Genomic DNA, 20,187 nt, shown 5'->3' with positions numbered 1-20,187 from the left:
AAAGCTTGGTGTCCCTCCCTCCACAAGATGGGTATAGCCTGTTGGGCAGTGTAGCTGCTACCTGAGGGAGCCCTCTGGCCTTGACCAGCCCAGAGATCTGGGCCCAGAAGGTTTGGGACAAAACTAGCTGGTCAGGCCTACTCCTGGGACAGACACCAGAAGGAGTCCCAGCTGGGGGAGCCTGAGCTAAGTGGTCCCTATAACTGTATTCTGGGCAAAAACCCCAGGCTGTAAGCGCCACACCAGCTGCACACCATTAGCCCCACCACCCTGCCCACCCTGTGGGCATCACCAGACCACCCACAGACATACCCCACAACATCCTCTGACTCTGCCAAGCTCAGATGACCAGAAAGTCCTGGGGAGCTGCAAGTCTTCTGGTGGCCTAACCTTCAGCTCAGGCCTCCCTTAAGGGAGGGGAGAGTGCAGTCAACCAGGAGCACTTTGGGGTTCAGGAAATGCAGGCATAGCACCAGTGATTGGAGGCAGCTTCTCCAAGACCTGGGAATAAACTTGGTAAAGGGGTAATCCCCACTCCACCCATTTCCCACTTCGCAGAGCATTACTGTGAATGCACGGAAACACAAAGTGCACAGGGTTAAAAACCTATCTGCCAGCTCTTACTCTTAAGGGACATCTACCAGATCACAGCCTGAATTACAGCATCAAACAAAAATAAATTCCTACAGCATGCATCGACTGTGAAACCCAATGCAGGAAACTAGCCACAACTAAGGAACCTATACAGAGCCTTAACCCTCTGAAAGCACTCAGAAATGAAGCCAATCAACTATACATGATATGCACTACAGTCAAACCCTCAAGGGAAAAAATAATAGAAAAACAAAAAGCCCCATCCAAATGACAGCAACTTCAAAAAGATAAAGAAATGCCAGCCCCCTAAGATGAAAAGAAACCAGTACAAGAACTCTAGCAATTCAAAAAGTCAAAACGTTTCCTTACCTCCAAAAGATCACATTAGCTCCCCAGCACTGGATCCTAACCAGACTGAAATGTCCGAAAGGGCAGACATTGACTTTAGAATCTGGATGACAAGGAAGCTCAATAAGATTCAAGAGAAAGTTAAAACCAAATTCAAAAAAGTAAGTAAAATGATTCAAGGGTTAAAACATAACATGGCCATTTTAAGGAAGAACAAAACTGAATTTCTGGAATTAAAAATTCACCACAGAAATTTCAAAATACAGTTGTAAGCCTTAACAATTGACTAGACCAAGCTGAGGAAAGATTACAGAGCTCAAAGACTGATGCTTCAGATCAACTGGGTCAGCCAAAATAAAGAAAAAATAATTTTTTTTTTTTTGAGACAGAGTCTCTCTCTGTTGCCCAGGCTGGAGTGCAGTGGCACGATCTGGGCTCACTGCAAGCTCCGCCTCCTGGGTTCACGCCATTCTCCTGCCTCAGCCTCCCAACTAGCTGGGACTACAGGCGCCCGCCACTGCGCCCGGCTACTTTTTTGTATTTTTAGTAGAGACGGGGTTTCACCGTGGTCTCGATCTCCTGACCTTGTGATCCGCCTGCCTTGGCCTCCCAAAGTGCTGGGATTATAGGTGTGAGCCACCGCGTCTGGCAGAAAAAATAATTTTTTAAATGAACAAAACCTCTGAGAAATATGCCATTATGTAAAGAAACTAAAGCGACAACTCGTTGGTATTCCTGAGAGAGGAGACAGAATAAACAACCTGGAAAACATATTTGAGATGTAGTCCATAAAACTCCTGAATCTTGCTAGAGAGGTAAGCATGCAAATTCAAGAAATTCAGAGAACCCCTGTGAGGTTAATTACTATACAAAATGACCATCCTCAGGACATATAGTCATCAACACTCCGAAGTCGACACAAAAGAAAAAATCTTAGTAGCTAGAGGAAAGCGTCAGATCAATTACAAAGAGAACTCCGTCAGGCTAACAGCAGACTTCTCAGCAGAAACCTCACAACAGGAAGAGATCGAGGCCTATTTTTAGCATCCTTAAAGAAAAGAAATTCCAACCAAGAATTTCATATCCTGCCAAGTTAAGCTTCATAAGCAAAGGAGAAATCAGATCTTTTCCAGACAAGCAAACAGTGAAAGAATCCATTACTACTAGACTAGTCGTACAAGAAATTCTTCGAGGGAGTTCTAAACATTAAAACAGAATTATACCTGCTACCACAAAAGCACACATAAGCACATAGCCCAAAGTCTGTAAAAGCAACTACACAAGACTATAAAGCAACCCGCTAACAACATCACAACAGGATCAAAACCTCATATATCAGTATTAACCTTGAACGTAAACACTCTAAACACTCCATTTAAAAAGCACACAATGGGCTGGGTGCAGTGGCTCACGCCTGTAATCCCAGCACTTTGGGAGGCCAAGGTGGGTGGATCATTAGTTCATGAGTTCAAGACCAGTCTGGCCAAGATGGTGAAACCCCATCTCTACTAAAAATACAAAAAATTAGCCGGGCGTAGTGGCAGGCACCTGTAATCCCAGCTACTTGGGAGGCTGAGGCAGGAGAATCACTTGAACTCGGAGGGCAGAGGTTGCAGTGAGCCGAGATTGTGCCACTGCACTCCAGCATGGGCGACAGAGTGAGACACCATCTCAAAAAAAAAAAAAAAAAAAAAAAAAAAAAAAAAAAGCACAGTGGCAAGGTGGATAACAAAATAATACCCAACCGTCTGCTAACTTCAAGAGAACCACCTCACATGTAACAACACTAAGGCTCAAAGTAAAAGAATGGAGAAAGAGCTATCACACAAATGGAATACAAAAAGAAACAGGAGTTGCTATTCTTATATTACATAAAACAGACTTAAAAAAAGGTCAAAGAAAGGCATTACATAACAAAAAAGGTTCAATTAAATGAGAAGACTTAACTATTTTAAATATACATGACCCCATCACTGAAGCACCAGAGTCATGAAACAAGTACTTCTAGACCTATAAAAAGAAACAGCCACACAATAACAGTGCGGGACTTCAACAACTCATTGATACCATCAGACAGATCATCGAGGCAGAAAATTAACAAAGACTTCTAGACTCAAATTCAAAACTTGACCAACTGGACCCACAGATATCTACAGAATACTCTAACAACCAACCACATAATATACATTCTTCTTCTCTGTACATGTAACGTATTCTAAGATTGACCAGATGCTCAGCCATAAAGCAAGTATCAGTAAATTCAAAAAAAACTGAAATCATACAAAGAATACTCTTGGACCACAGTGGAATAAAAATAGAAATCAATATCACGATCTCAAAACTACTCAATTATATGAAATAAAACAATTTGTTCCTGAATGATGTTTGGGTAAACAACAAAATTAAGGCAGAAATCAAAAAATTCTTTTAAATAAAAATGGAAACAGAGACACAACATACCAAATCTCTGGGATAGAGCAAAAACAGTGTTAATGTGTCCAGAGCTGGTTCCTTCCAGTGGGTTCTTGGTCTGGCTAACTTCAAGAATGAAGCTGCAGACCTTCGCAGTGAGTGTTACAGCTCTTAAAGATGGCACAGACCCAAAGAGTGAGCAGCAGCAAGATTTATTGTGAAGAGCAAAAGAACAAAGCTTCCACAGCGTGGAAGGAGACCAGAGCAGGTTGCTGCTGCAGCTGCGATGGCCAGCTTTTATGCCCTTATTTGTCCTTGCCCACATCCTGCTGATTGGTCCATTTTACAGAGTGCTGATTGTTCCATTTTACAGAGCGCTTATTGGTGCATTTACAATCCTTTAGCTGGACACAGAGCGCTGACTGGTGCATTTTTACAGAGTGCTGATGGGTGCATTTACATTCTTTTAGCTAGACACAGAGCACTGATTGGTGCATTTTTACAGAGTGTTGATTGGTGCATTTACAATCTTTAGCTAGACAGAAAAGTTATCCAAGTCCCCACTCAACCCAGGAAGTCCAGCTGGCTTCACCTCTCATTAAGAGGAGTTAATAGTGCTAAATGCCTACATCAAGAAAGAAAGACCTCAAATTAACTATCTAACATCACACTTAGAAGAACTAGAAAAAACAAGAACAAAGTAACCCCAAAGCTAAGAGAAAAAAAGAAAGAACTAAAATCAGAGCAGAATTGCAAAAAAATGAGACCCAAATATCCACAAAAAGGACCAACAAAGCTCAAAGTTAGTTCTGTGAAAGGATAAGCAATAGCAACAGCCTGCTAGCTAGATTAACAAAGGAAAAAAAGAGAACCAAGTAAGCACAATCAGAAACAGCACGGGTGGCATCACAACCAATCCCACAGAAATACAGATCCTCAGAGACTATTATGAACACTTCTATGCATACAAACTAGAAAATGTAGAAGAAATGCATAAATTCCTAGAAACATGCAGATTGAATCAGGAAAAAATTGAAACCCTGAAGAGACCAATATTAAGTTACTAAATTCAATCAGTAATAAAAATCCAACCAACCAAAAAACCCTGGACGAGATGGATTCACAGTCGAATTCTACCAGACATACAAAGAAGAGCTGGTACCAATGCTAGTAAAACTATTCAAAAACATCGAGGAAGAGGGACTCCTCCCTAACTCATCCTAGGAAGCCAGCATCATCCTGATGCAAAATATGGCAAACACATGATGAAAAAAGAAAACTACAGGCCACTATCCCCAATGAACATAAATGCAAAAATCCTCAACAAAATACTAGCAAACCAAATCCAGCAGCAAATCAAAAAGTTAATTCATCATGATCAAGTAGGTTTTATTCTTGCAATGTAAGAATGGTTCAACATATGCAAATCAATAAACGTGATTCACTACATAAACACAATTAGAAGCAAAAACCATAAGATCATCTCAATAAATGCAGAAAATGCTTTTCATAAAATCTAACATCTCTTTATGATAAAAACCCTCAAAAAACCTGGCATCAAAAGAACATACCTTAAAAGAAGAAAAGCCATCTATGACAAATTCACAGGCAACATCATACTGAGAGGTGACAATGTGCTAGCAGCCCTCACTCTCAGCGCCTCCTCTGCCTCGACGTCCACCCTGGCGGTGCTTGAGGAGCCCTTCAGCCCACCACAGCACTGTGGGAGCTTCTCTCCGGGCCGGTTGAGGCCAGAGCCGCCTCCCTCTGCGGTGGAGGGAGAGGCACGGGCGGGAACTGGGGCTGAGCTGCGGTGCTGGCGGCCAGTGCGAGTTCCGGTAGGCGCAGGCGCGGGCGCAGGCTCGGTGGTCCCCCGCACACAGAGCCGCAGGCGGGAGCCCCCACCCCAGGGCAGTGAGGGGCTTAGAACCTGGGCCAGCAGCTGCGGAGGTTGTGCCGGGTGCCCCAGCAGCGCAGAACCGCCAGCGCTGCACTCAAATTCTCGCCAGGTTTAGCTGCCTCCCCGCAGGGCAGGGCTCGGGACCTGCAGCCGGCCAAGTCTGAGCTCCCCTGCTGCGTGGGCTCCCCGGCAGCGGGAGCCTCCCTGATGGGCGCTGTCCGCTGCTCCATGGTGCCTGGTCCCATGGACAGCCCAAGGGCTGAGGAGTGCAGGCACAGCTCCGGACTGGTGGGCAGCTCCGCCTGCAGCCAGGATGCAGGATCCACTGGGTGAAGCCAGCTGGTCTCCTGAGCCAGATGGGGACTTGGAGGACTTCTATGTCTAGCTAGAGGATCGTAAATACACCAATCAGCACTCTGTGTCTAGCTCAGGGTTTCTAAATACACCAATCAGTACTCTGTGTCTAGCTCAAGGTTTGTAAACACACCAATCAGCACTCTGTGTCTAGCTCAACACACTGTCAAAACGGACCAATCAGCTCTCTGTAAAATAGACCAATCAGCTCTCTGTAAAATGTCCAATCAGCAGGATGTGGGTGGGGTCAGATAAGGGAATAAAAGCTGGAGCCAGCAGTGGCAACCCGCTGGGTCCCCTTCCACACTATGAAAGCTTTGTTCTTTTGCTCTTTGCAATAAATCTTGCTGCTGCCCACTCTTTGGGTCCACGCTGCCTTTATGAGCTATAACACTCACCGCGAAGGTCTGTAGCTTCACTCCTGACAGCGAGACCACAAACCCACCAGAAGGAAGAAGCTCCAGACACATCTCAACGTCTGAAGGAACAAACTCTGGACACACCATCTTTAAGAACTGTAACATTCACCGCGAGGGTCCGCGGCTTCATTCTTGAAGTCAGTGAGACCAAGAACCCACCAATTCTGGACACAATATTGCATTGGAAAAAGGTGGAAACATTTCCCTTAAGAACAGAACAAGATGGGGATGCCCACTCTCATCACAGACACAGAGACCAATGGAACAGACTAGAAAACCCAGGAATAAAGCTGCACTCCTACAGCCATCTGATCTTTGACAAAGTCAACAGTAACAAGCAATGAGGAAATGGCCCCCTATTTGATAAGTGGTGTGAGGATAGTTGGCTAGCCATATGCAGAAGAATAAAACTGGACCCTTACCTTCCACCATATTAAAAAACTGACTCAAGATGTATTAAAAATTATAAGACCTCAAATTATAAGAATCCCAGAAGAAAACCTAGGAAACACTATTCTGGACATTGGTCTTGAGAAAGAATTGATGACTAAGTCCTCAAAAGCAATTGTAACAAAACCAAAAAATAACAAGTAGGACCTAATTAAACTAAAGAGCTTCTGTACAGCAAAAGAAACTATCAACAGAGTAAACAGACTATCTACAGAATAGGAGAAAATATTTGCAAACTATGCATTCAATGAAGGTCTAATATCCAGAATCTATAAGGAACTTAAACAAATCAACAAGCAAAAAAAAACAAATAACCCCATTAAAAAGTGGGCAAAAGACACAGACACGTCTCAAAAGAAGACTTAAAAGCAGCCAAAACAAAAATATGAAAAAATACTCAACATCGTTAATCAGCAGAGAAATGCAAATCAAAACCACAATGAGATACCAGTCAGAATGGCTATTATTAAAAAGTCAAAAAATAATAGATGTTGGTGAGGCTGCAGATAAAAGGGAACACGTATGCACTGTTGGTGGGAATGTAAATTAGTTCAGCCACTGTGGAAAGCAGTTTGGAGATTTCTCAAAGAACTTAAACAGAACTACCATTCGACCCAGAAATCTCATTCCAAAAGAAAAGAAATCATTCTACCAAAAAAACACGTGCACTTGTATGTTCCTCACAGCACTATTCACAAGAGCAAACACATGGAATCAATGTAGGTACCCATCAACAGTGGACTGGATGATGAAAATGGATACATATACACCATGTAATACTACACAGCCATAAAAAAGAATGAAATCATGTCCTTTGCAGCAACATGGATGCAGCTGGAGGCCATTATCCTAAGTAAAATAAGGCAGAAACAGAAAACCAATTACTGCATGTTCTCACTTATAAGTGAGAGCTAAACACTGGATACTCACGGACATAAAGATGGGAACAACAGATACTGGGGACTACTGGAGAGGGGGAGAGAGGCAGAGGGGATAAGTGTTGAAAGATTAACTACTGGGTTCTATACTGACTACCTGGATGACTGCATCATCTGTATCCCAAACTAGCATCATGCAATATGCCCATATAACAAACCCGTGAATCTAAAATAAATAAATAAAATAAAATAGCCCCTGAATCTAAAATAAAAGTTGAAAACAATTGTATATAAATAAAAAAGATATAAAGTGACTTTCTCAAGAGATCACATGTAAATTATGATCTAGAACAATGCTTCCCATGTTGTCTCTAGTGGGTCTCAGTTTACCACAAAATAGGTGACCATGTATACTCTTCTTATAATTGCTAAAAGCATATTACCATATTTAAAGCTCTGAAAAGTCTTGGACTTAAAAAAAATTGTTTAAGTTTCTTAAGTCAACACTCTCCAAACTTATTTACCTGCAGAATTTTTTATTTTTTAAAATACCATTTATTGTTCTGTCAAATACCCTTTTAAAAATAAAAATATTAAGCTAGGAATATGTCCTTAAAATATCAAAGATGATAGAAATATTAGATGACTGAATAAAAGTTCTCAATGCCAACATACTTGGAGTGGAAGCCTACATGTAATCCCACTTTCTAAATGCCCTCCTTTATAAATATCCTCAGCTATTGTATTTGTGTTGTGCCTGTGGTAGAGGAATAATGCTAAAATGTTGTTCCACTAATGCTTAACAAGAACTATTACAAGTATGAATTTGTTTCTAAATATGAAGGCCAAGAATCTAAAATGAAATTGCAATTATGTAAGTGGTATCTACCGTCTTGAATACTGATCTGACAGATCCTCTCTACAAGACCACATTCTCAAAGCTCCAGGCCTTCTTTGAGACTAGAAGCTGAGCCTCCCAGGTATTCCTAGAGGGTCTATCGGATGGAGAGCCTTTGCTTCAAGCAGAACCAGTCGACACCTACATCTACTCATTTCCTCCAGGCATTCAGGCATCTTCCTTGCCATTATTAACTTCCCAGGTCAGTCCTGTTAATGTCAGTCCTGTTTGTGTTCATAAAAACAGCAAACTCAGACTACCTAAAGTCCTTGGATGATCTCAAGACATGCCACTTCCTAAGTCAGCCCTCTGCCAGGCACAGTGGTTCATGTCTGTAATTCCAATACTTTGGGAGGCAGAGGTGGGATGATCGCTTCAGGCCAGGAGTTTGAGACCAGTGTAGGCAACATAGTGAGTTTTTTGTCTCTACAAAAAACTAAAAAATTAGCCAGGTATGGTGGCGCATGCCTGTAGTCCCAGCTACTCGGGAGGCTGAGGCAGGAGGATCTGATGACCTATGAGCTATGTGCTATGATTGCACCACTGCACTCCAGCTGGGCAACAGAGCAAGACCATGTCTTTAAAACAAATAAACAAAAAAATCCTAAGTCAGCAATTGAGAAAAAAGTGGCAAAGGAGCCACTAAATGGCACATCCTTTCAAGAAAGGTTGTTGAAGCAAAGCAAGGCACAGAACAGTGAGGGTAATGTAGAAGCTGGCACAGAATGCTTGTGCTTAAGGACAGGCATAACTTAAAGCAAGTGACTGTAGCCTCCAATAAGAGAAGTGCTCCAGCCTGGCTCTCCCCTACTTCATTCCAATTTCAGCTTTATCACTTCATGAGAACTGTCCCATGGTAGAAGTAAGACCTTTGAATCTGCCAGTAATACTTCATCAGATCTGTCCTCTGCAGTCAGCTAGTGACTTCCTATATCTCACTTTCAGTTTGTAGCCCTTGTACCTTAGCTTAGTTGGCCCTGCATTTGCCTCTACTGCCCTCTCTTCCTGACAGACCTATCTTGTCCTGGGCCTCAGTTTCTCAGCTTTTAGAAACTTTAATCATTCTTTGAGGCTTGGCTCAGTAGCAGTCAGAACTAGTCTTTCCCTCCTTGGTTTCCCTCCCCTGTCTCCATGAGCTCCATTCTTCTATAGAGAGCATTAAGGGCTGGGCCAGTTGGGTGGTAGCCCAGAGTAACAATCTATAGGAGGGGTTTTCATTGACATAAAATGGTACCATGGTACCCACATGCAATTCCATAAATAGCTGAAAATATACACATATAAATTGACCTTAAAAATACGAAAATCAGCTGGGCATGGTGGCACACATCTATAATCCCAGTTGGGAGGTTGAGGCACAAGAATCACTTGAACCTGGGAAGCAGAGGTTGCAGTGAGCCAAGATCGTGCCACTGCACTCCAGCCTGGGTGACAGAGCAAGGCCCTGCCTCAAAAAAAAAAAAAAGTAGATCTTGCTCATCAAAGCTGAGGGTACACTTTAATAGAAAATTAAAAATTCAGGCTGGTAATAACCTCTCTCCTGCTAAATAAATGCAGAACAAATATTTTTTAAATATTGTTTTTTAAGGATATCGAATTATCTTTCCCAGCATCTCTGCCTGATATCATCTGGGCCTGTTTTTGTTACAATCTAACTACAATACAGTAAGTTGCATATCTGCCTTTGTCACTTTGATATTTGTATTCCCCAGAAGGTAGCACAGTGCCTTGCATATGGTAGGTGTTCAATTAAACTATGTTAGGTAAATTAATTGGTAGTCGTCCTTACAACCAACCATAGGCTATAGTTTAACAGAAATTGGGAAAGAAAGCTGAAAAGTACCGCAATTACACCAAGCTGTTTAATTACCTTAACTCTTCCAGGAAATCTGAAAAAGTAAACAAGCAAATTGAGAGAGAGAAACCAGTTCCCTTTGTAAGGATAACTTGTGCCTGCCTAAGAGACACTGCTATGTGAAAGAAGGAAGGAGAGAGATGTTATTTAGCAGAGTTGATGAAAAGCACAGCGTTTCTCTTCCTCCTAAGTTGAACATTGACTAAATGGTTTCATTATTTGTTTTATAATTTTCTAAACCATTACACACACTCACAACCCAATGCCAAATACAAATAATTTCATTAATCCAGTTTTGAGATTTTCCACCAGACTCTTTTATCTCTGTTAATGCAGAGTAACTGAAAGTGAATAGCCAACATGGTAAATTAGACTAGAAGTAAATTCACCCATTTGGTTCTTTCCTCTGCCTTTCCTATGCTGTTTTCTGTTGACACCTCACCATCACCATAAGCATACACATACAAACACATACATGCACACGTGCGCATAGGTACCCCAAGTAAAATTATTATATGAAATAAATCACCTTCATTACGCAGAAAATTATGTCCCATTTCTTAGGTTTCTTTGGATTCAGTCAGACTACCAGACCTAACTCTATACAAGCTCCATCATTTAATACCCATCTAACCTTTGGCAAGTTACATAACCTCTTCTTTGAGTCTCAGCTTTTCTTCTGGAAAATAGAGTTGATGATGTTCATCTTTCAGGCTTTCTGGCAGTGTTAACTTGGATAACATAAAAATACCTAGTGCAACTGCAACCTTTGCAACTGCAAAGACACAGTGAGCACTCAGTAAAAGTATCCCCTTTCTTACTGTCTCAATTTTCTCCTAAGAAGTTGGGTCACATGGTCAATGAATTTCTTTTTTTTTTTTTTTTTTTTTGAGATGTAATCTTGCTCTGTTGCCCAGGCTGGAGTGCAGTGGCAAGATCTGGGCTCACTGCAAGCTCCGCCTCCTGGGTTCATGCCATTCTCCTGCCTTAGCCTCCCGAGTAGCTGGGACTACAGGCACCCGCCACCACGCCGGGCTAATTTTTTTGTGTTTTTAGTAGAGACAGGGTTTCACCCTGTTAGCCAGGATGGTATCAATCTCCTGACCTTGTGATCTGCCTACCTTAGCCTCCCAAAGTGCTGGGATTACAGGCTTGAGTCACTGCGCCCAGCCAGCCAATGAATTTCTAAAATAACCCACTATAAGTGTGAAATTGTTTGTATGTACTTAACCCCATGCCCATAGTGAGAGGTGACAATGTGCTAACAGCCCTCGCTCTCCGTGCCTCCTCGGCCTCGGCATCCACTCTGGCGGTGCTTGAGGAGCCCTTCAGCCTGCCACAGCATTGTGGGAGCCCCTCTCTGGGCTGGCCGAGACTGGAGCCACCTCCCTCTGCTTGACAGGAGGTGTGGAGTGAGAGGCGAGGTCAGGAACCAGGGCTGCTCACTGTGGTCCTGGGCCAGCACGAGTTCCGGCAAGCGCCAGCTGGGGCACAGGTAGGGGCGCCCGCTCGGCAGGCCGGCACACTGAGCTGCCGCCAGCACTGCAGGCCCAGGGCAGTGAGGGGCTTAGCACCTGCAGTGGGTGCACAGGGTTCCCCAGCAGTGCCAGTTCCCTGGCACTGTGCTCCAGTTCTTGCCGGGCCTCAGCTGCCTCCCCACGGGGCAGGGCTGTCCGAGCACCCGCCTCCACGGTGGGCTCCAGCGTGGAGCACTGCCCCCTGCTCCTTGGCGCCCGGTCCCATTGACCGCCCAAGGGCTAAGGAGTGGAGGCATAGCTCAGGACTGGTGGGCAGCTCTGCCTGCCGCCATGGTGCAGGATCCACTAGGTGAAGCCAGCTGGGCTCCTGAGTCTAGTGGGGACTTGTAGAACCTTTATGTCTAGCTAGGGGATTGTAAATACACCAATCAGTACTCTATGTCTAGCACAGGGTTTGTAAATACACCAATCAGTAGGCTGTATCTAGCTAACCTAGTGAGAACTAGGAGAACTTTTCTAACTAGCACTCTGTGTCTAGCTCAAGGATTATAAACACACCAATCAGCACTCTGTGTCTAGCTCAGGGTTTGTAAATACACCAGTCAGTACTCTGTGTCTAGCTCAAGATTTGTAAATACACCAATTGGTACTCTGTATCTAGCTAACCTAGTGGGGACTTGGAGAACTTTTCTGTCTAGGTGTAAGGATTGTAAAGGTACCAATCAGTACTCTGTAAAATAGACCAATCAGCTCTCTGTAAAATGCACCAATCAGCAGGATGTGGGTGGGGTCAGATAAGGGAATAAAAGCAGGCTGCCTGAGCCAGCAGTGGCAACTTGGTCCAGTCCCCTTCCACACTGGGAAGCTTTGTTCCTTTGCTCTTTACAATAAATCTTGCTGCTGCTCACTCTTTGGGTCCACCCCGCCTTTATGAGATGTAACACTCACTACGAGGGTTTGCGGCTTCATTCTTGAAGTCAGCGACACCAAGAACCCACCAATTCCAGACACAATAGCATTCCCAAGGTTCCTGCTAGCCTACACTGGGACTCCGTGAAAATTAGGCCTCCTATCCCCCAACCTTCTACCCTCACCAGTGTCCCACTGAACACAGCCCTGCAGGCCTACAACTTGTGGAATGGGGCCGGGCTCAAAGACTGAGTGTTTCTGCACTCTGAATCAGAGTCTTGCCAAACCTTTATCTTCACCTTATCTCCAATGAACAATTTCCCAGGAAAGTTGAGGCAAAAACTCCTGAGGATTCCAGAACTTGGAATTGGTTTACAGCACAGGATGGATGATTTGTGTTGCCACGCTAAGTCAGGACCCAAAATATAAATAGCACCAACTACAAATGAGAAACTTCCCTTCCACCCAGTTCTACTGCTGCATATATAATGAGGTGACATTGGGCCTTGATTTAGTTTTCCCGAGTCACAATGTCCTTATCTACGAATACCTGCCCTATTCCTTACCCTCACCAAACATTATGAGGTCCAAGTAAGTTGGTATGTGTGAACTTTAAGTCAATACGAGACAATTTATTATCAATTCCTGCCCCCCTAAATTCATCAGAATCACAGTAACAACCCAGCTGCTTAACAAATGTAAAAGAAGCAAGCAAACAAAACACCGTGACTATTATCAAAATATTTAAGCGTCAATACCCAACCAAGGCATTACCTTTTCTGTAAGCCCTTCCCTGATTCTTCACACCATGTCACCCTCTTCACAGATGAAATGAACTTGTTCCTCCTGATGTTGCCTCTGCATTTATAGCTACTTCTTTGTTGCACATACCTCAAAGAATTATAGTTAGTTGTTTGCTTGTCTGTCACCCTTGCCAGACTGTGAGGTCACTGAGGGCTGGAGCCATATCTGTAACCTAACCCTGACCTGGCTCACTGCCTGGCACATAAATCCTACTGTAGGTATCTTCAGAGGTGAAAAGAATGAGGAGCATTCTGACCTGCATTCTTTTCTCAACTGTGCACCTCACTAATGTCAAGAGTGAGCTTGGACAAATTCCTTTTCTTCCATGAAATGAGGACATCAGACTAAATCAAGTTTACAAACTCTTGCCCCACAGGCCCAATCTAGTCCTTCAGATGTGGTTTTTGGGCTGCATAGTTGATGGAGTTAAAAAGAAACCTCAATTATGAACATTTAGAGAGCAGAAAATTTCATGTAAAACTTGAATTTTTAGCTTCTGTTTAAAAATGAGATTTCATAGCACTGGTTGTCACTCTCTATAGCAACAATGGATGGAGCTGGCTGGTATGTCCCTTCTAAGACAGGCTAGGAGCCGCCCAGTCCACCACAGTTCTCTTGATCCAGTCACTCATTTCTATTACCTGCCTCTGTCCTTACATGCATTTCATTAGAGTTTCTAAATACATTCTAGCTGTAATAATATCACTCTGGGTCTTTAGAAATCTTCGCCTAAACAGCTAAACACACACATATATTTTTTTACCATGCAGACCGGAGGCTCTGAAGCCACCACTCCTATTGCACTACTCACTATCCTCACCCTGGGCTAAAGCCCCTTGCAATTAATGAAAGAAAGGAAAATACATCAAATAGAGGAAAAAACAGGAAGGAGGAGGAGGAGGAGAGGGAGGCTTTAGCTACAAATAGTGCTACTAGAGGTATTATGATATCATGCGTGGAAAATTAGATAGTTATACAGTGCCAGATTTTCCATGCAGCAGAGCAATCATTTTGTCTGTGATCCTGGAAACACACATAATAGGGGATGTGAAAAACTGGAGGTTAATCATCAGAAATTATTATGGCTTTGGGTGTCACTCCCACTGGTGTTCTCTCCCTCCTGCTCCCCATGGCCCCCTTGCAAGGAGCTGCAACTAGCAATTTGAAATTTACACACCTTCACAGGAGAGATGCCTCATCTGCAGCATATCTATAACCTCCCAAGGCAAAGCTGCCATTACTTACTGTATAATCAGTATCACAGCAGGTGCAGAGAGGAGGAGAGAGCTAGGTACATATTACTAAGAAGCCTGATGAGTCCAACATACTGCTCTTCTCTAACAAGTATTGCCCCAGGAAATTTAAAATAGCACATCTCGATGTGCATGGCATACATCTGCTAAACCCATGTGGTGTTTGATTGGACAGATCAACACCAACCTAGCCTGCATTTTCTCTCCAGCTTCCTTCATACTCTGGCTAGATCAATTTGAGCACAGAGTCCAGCATAAGCTCTGTCTTTGGAACGTTCGGTTGGCTTCTTACAAAACTAACTGCATCCCTAAATTCCCAGGTTTTTCCCTTTCCCAAAAGCCTCAAGTTGATAACTGAAAGAAAAAATTATATTCTTTTCCCATATCATCATCTTTTTAGACTAGTATTCTTGTCTCATACCATGGTCTTTTAGTCTTGAGACTGGTCCATCAGCTAATGAAGAGCAGAAAAGTCTTATTTTATAAATATTTTTTATTAGTATTTATGCTTTGGAAGTAGATAATTTTAGTAAGATAAGTCAATAACAGGCCAGGCACAGTGGCTCACACCTGTAATCCCAGTTACTCAGGAGGCTGAGGCAGGACAGTCGTCTGAACCCAGAAGGCAGAGGTTGCAGTGAGCTGAGATCGTGCCACTGCACTCCAGCCTGGGCAAGAGACTGAGACCCTGCTACACACACACACACACACATACACCAAAAAAAAAAAAAACAAAACAAAACTCAATAACAAGCACAATTAAATTGCAAACTCTTCCACTGTCTCCCGAAATATCCAAAGCAATCTATCTAGGTGCAGCTTCCAGTAAGTTTCTCCATCTCATGAACATTGTTCTCAAAGGTGATAGGTCTGGAGAGAGATGAGAATTACAGCAAATCCATTAGCTACATCTGAAAAAGACATTAGCTACACATTATTGACAATTTATCCACACCTTTTTCTTCTATGTGAAGGATAACACAGGCCCACATCCACAGCGTTGGAGAGAAGCACAGGTTTGGAATTCAAGAATTTTTAATTCTAGTCCTGGCTTCATTAGCTAGAACTGTGACCATCAGTAAACTCCGTAACTTCTCTGGATTTTTCTTCAACTTCAGAATAAAACAGATGAAGTAACTTCTAAAGCAGTGCTTCTAAAATTTTAAGATGCAAATGAATCACCTGAAGATCTTGTTAAAATACAAAGATTTAGAATGGACTTGACAACCTGCATTCCTAATGAACTCTCAGGTGATCCTGTTAATGGTTGGCCTCATGGACCACACTCTGAGAGCAAGGTGCTGGAGCACTGTTCACAAACTTGGCTGTGCACTGGCACCACATGAGTAGTTTAAAAATACCAACACCTACGCATGTGCCTCTGTGTGTTTTCCCCACGCTTATTCTACGAGCCTGGCCTTAGGTGCTTCATGTCTGGGGGTGACCCGAGCTGTCGCTGCCTCCGTAATGGGCAAAACTGCAGACTCTCCGGGTTCGGGAGCCCAACCTGACCCAGTGCAGAGCTTCAATCGCTGGAAGAAAAAATACAGCCACAGGCAGAAAAAAAAGAAGCAGTTGAGGAAGCAACTGAAGAAACCCAAATGGCAGGTTGGGTGCGAGGGTATCAGCCGCCTCATGCAGAACTATGAGAAGATAAATGTAAATGAAATTACAAGATTTTCAGCTTTTTCCTTGTCCAGAAAAAACACTGAAAGGTTTGCAAGAAGCTCAGTACCGTTTGGTAACTGAGATACAGAAGCAGACCACTGGATTGGCTTTGCAAGGTAAAGATGTACTTGGAGCGGCCAAAACTGGATCTGGCAAGACTTTGGCTTTCCTTGTTCCAGTGCAGGAAGCCTTATATCGTCTGCAATGGACCTCAACAGATGGGCTGGGAGTTCTCATAATATCACCTATGAGAGAACTGGCCTATCAGAACTTTGAGGTTCTCCAAAAAGTGGGAAAGAATCATGGCTTCTCAGCTGGTCTCATCATTGGTGCAAAGGATCTGAAACATGAAGCTGAGAGGATCAACAACATAAATATACTTGTGTGCACACCAGGTCGGCTTCTTCAACACATGGATGAAACAGTATCTTTTCACGCTACGATCTCCAAATGTTAGTTCTTGATGAAGTAGATAGAACCTTGGAATGGCCTTTACTGATACTGAAAATCTCCCCAAGAAATGTCAGACTTTACTTTTCTCAGCAACACAAACTAAATCTGTAAAGGACCTTGCACGCTTGAGTTTGAAAAACCCTGAGTATGTCTGGGTTCATAAAAAGCACAATGTAGCACCCCTGCCACTTTGGAACAGAACTACATAGTTTGTGAGCAGCAGCAAAAAATGAGTTGCTGTATTCCTTTTTGAGAAGCCATCTGAAGAAGAGCATTGTATTTTTTTCCAGTTGCAAAGAGGTCCAATATCTGTACCGAGTGTTTTGCCAGCTATGTCCTGGTATTTCTATCCTTGCCCTCCACGGTTGACAGCAGCATATGAGAAAAATGGAAGTCTATAATGAGTTTGTCCGTAATAGAGCTGCGGTACTCTTTGCTAGTGATATTGCAGCCAGGGGGCCGGATTTCCCGGGTGTGAATTGCACTCCTCAGTTTGATTGTCCTGAGGATGCCAACACATATATTCACAGAGCAGGTAGAACTGCTGGGTACAAAGAGGATGGTGAAACTTTATTAATTTTGCTTGCCTCAGAAAAAAGCTATCGTGCAGCAGCTTCTTCAGAAGAAAGTACCTGTGGAGGAAATCAAAATCAATCCAGAAAATCTTATAGATGTCCAGAAAAAAAATTGGAATCTTTTTTAGCTCAAGATCACGATTTAAAAGAAACAGCTCAAAGGTGCTTCGTCTCCTATACACAATTGGTATACCTGATGAAGGATAAAGAAGTATTTGATGTAAGTTATCTATACCTGAATATGCCCTGTCTCTTGGTCTTGCTGTGGCACCATGCATAAGATTTCTTCAGAAAGTGCAGAAACAACCCATCAAAGAATTGGTAATGAGCCAAGCTGATGAAGTAATTGAGTCAATGGCTCCCTCCCTCACTGATGACAAAGTGGAAGAATTTAGAGTCTTCTCCAATGAGAAAATGTCCATCCTTCTGAAAGGTGGAAAAAGACTCAAAGGGGCAGAGCACAGACTGGCTAACAATACTAGTGATGAAGAACAGGAAGAAGAGGAAGACGATGAAGAAGAAATGGAAGAGAAACTGGCAAAGGCAAAAGGATCTCAAGCTCCATCTCTTCCTAACACCAGTGAGGCACAGAAGATCAAGGAAGTTCCTATGCAGTTCCTAGACAGAGATGAGGAGGAAGAAGATGCTGATTTCTTGAAGGTGAAGTGGCACAATGTGTTTGGATTTGACCTTAAAGAGGAGAAAACATTACAGAAGAAAGAACCTTCTAAATCTAGCATCAAGAAAAAAAGTGACCAAAGTTGCAGAAGCAAAAAAAGTAATGAAGAGAATTTTAAAGTGAGTAAGAAGATAACAGGTACTGATGAAGGAGAGTTGGTTCAGCAGTGGCCACAAATGCAGAAATCTACCATCAAGGATGCTGAGGAAGATGATGACACGGGTGGTATCAACTTAGATAAAGCAAAGGGAAGACTTCAGGAGGAGGACAAATTTGACAAAGAAGAATATAGGAAGAAAATTAAGGCAAAGCATCAGGAGGAAAGACTGAAAGAAAGGGAAGCTAGAAAAGAAGCCAATAAGAGACAAGCGAAGGCCAAAGATGAAGAGGAAGCCTTTCTGGATTGGAATGATGATGATGATGGATTTGATCCAAGCACACTCCCAGATCCAGATAAGTACAGAAGCTCTGAAGATTCAGATAGTGAAGATATGGAAAATGAAATTAGTGATACCAAGAAGAAGCAGGGGATGAAGAGGAGGAAAAACAGTGAAGTGGAAGACATGGGACCAACAAGTCGTAACAGAAAGAAGGCCAAGTGGGACACTTCCGAGCCTTTGGATACCGGCCTGTCTTCAGCGGAGGATGAAGAGCTCGTGTTACATCAGCTAAGAAGTCAAAGCTAAATACTTCCTGCGCCTGCCTTCTCCTTGAAACCTTGGTTACGATTGTGTAGACAGGAAGTTGAAAAACAATTGATTTGGGGGCACTTAGGTACCACATGTCCCATTCCCAAAGGGCACATTTCTGGATAGAAGCGATCTATCTCCAAGTCCCTCTCACAGGACATGCTTTGTGCCATCACTGAGCATACTCAGATCAAGGGTGGATGATACCATTTCCTGACCCTAGTTTCCAGCATGTGTTCTGTTAGAATTTTATCCATGGGCTCCTACGCCTTGTCATTGGAAATGCTGCCTTTGTTTTACTGGCAAGTTCTGGAGCTCTTGTGTCATTGTTAGAAATTCCTGTGTTGCTTACTGTACAGAAGTTTCTGTGTTACTGTTAAAATTGATCATGATTTTGATGTATTTAATATTTGCAAAGAGACTGAGTATGATGGACCAGCCCTGAGAAAGAACATTTTCGAATTGAGATGATCAATAATAAACATATTTCCTATTTAAAAAAAATACCAACACCTAGGTTCCACATCAGAGTGTGATTTAATGACTATAAACTGTGTTTGAGCATGGGGTGCTTTTAAAGTTCCCCAGCTGGTTCTAGTGTAGAGCAGAGTTTGAGGAACCCTGTCCCATTCCTTAAAACTCTAAAATAATGACCTTTATTTTTCAGTCACATTACATTTGTAGAGTGAAATTCCTTGTTATCTATTATCTCATGACAACCCAGAGAGCTAGCAGGGCAAACACTATTAACTTCGATTTACAAAAGAGATAACCAAGCACCCAAGGGGCAGGAGAATTGCCTAGTGGCATACAGCTAATGGCAGACCTTCTGCTACTAGAACAACTAGAACACAGCATTCCTGATAAACAACCTGTGTTTTCCCCCGATTGCTTTGCACTGGCTGTACAAACTAATAATGACAAAGAGAAAAAATGATAGTAGCTTTTCTGTCCCAAATTCCACTAAAAATAATATGAATGACAATGTAAGAGAGAAATACATGCAACTAGTTAAACAATTAAATGCGTAATTGGTGGAGGAGCTACTTGGCTGCTGTGGGTGATACTAACAAGGAGAATAAGGTTGCTAAGGTTATGTCAGCAGGACCAACCATTAGACGTCAAGTGAGCACAGCTAGATGGATTAATGCAACACTAGGAATACAACAAAATGTACTGGGGAAGTGCCATAACAAATCCTGGGCAAGAGACCAGACAGTCTTCCATTTGATAAAACTAGGAATTTATTGGAACTTGTTGAGATAGCCATCCCACTTCTAAACACTGCAAAACCTACACAGAGAAACAAAACAAACTTAAAAGTTCTGGCTTTGGAACTAAGGCAAGTGGTGGAAATTAATAAACAACCAAGTAAACAGGAGGTAGAAAAGAAGAAACTGGTATTTTTTAATGCTTACTATGGACCAGCCAGTTGTATGAATTATCTGGCCTTACTCTTATTTGTAAGGTAAGCTTTATTATTCCCATTTTACAGATCAGAAGGTGAGTCAGAGTTTGTCTTTTACACCAACTTACATTTGAATGTCAGAGATGGGTTTAAGCCTAGGTCT

At 42.7% G+C, this 20,187-nt stretch overlaps 2 pseudogenes; one reads left to right on the top strand and one right to left on the bottom strand.

The window, feature by feature from the left end:
- The window catches only part of LOC126937325 (40S ribosomal protein S2-like), a 36,063-nt pseudogene extending 30,579 nt beyond the window's left edge, over positions 1–5,484 (bottom strand).
- A 10,514-nt stretch (positions 5,485–15,998) lies between these two features.
- LOC126937174 (probable ATP-dependent RNA helicase DDX10) lies at positions 15,999–18,613 on the top strand (annotated as a pseudogene).
- The last annotated feature ends 1,574 nt before the right edge of the window (positions 18,614–20,187 follow it).

This window comes from Macaca thibetana, chromosome 15 (assembly GCF_024542745.1).
Source record: "Macaca thibetana thibetana isolate TM-01 chromosome 15, ASM2454274v1, whole genome shotgun sequence".
NCBI classification, from domain to species: Eukaryota; Metazoa; Chordata; class Mammalia; order Primates; family Cercopithecidae; genus Macaca; species Macaca thibetana.
This window is presented reverse-complemented; position numbering and strand designations above follow the sequence as displayed.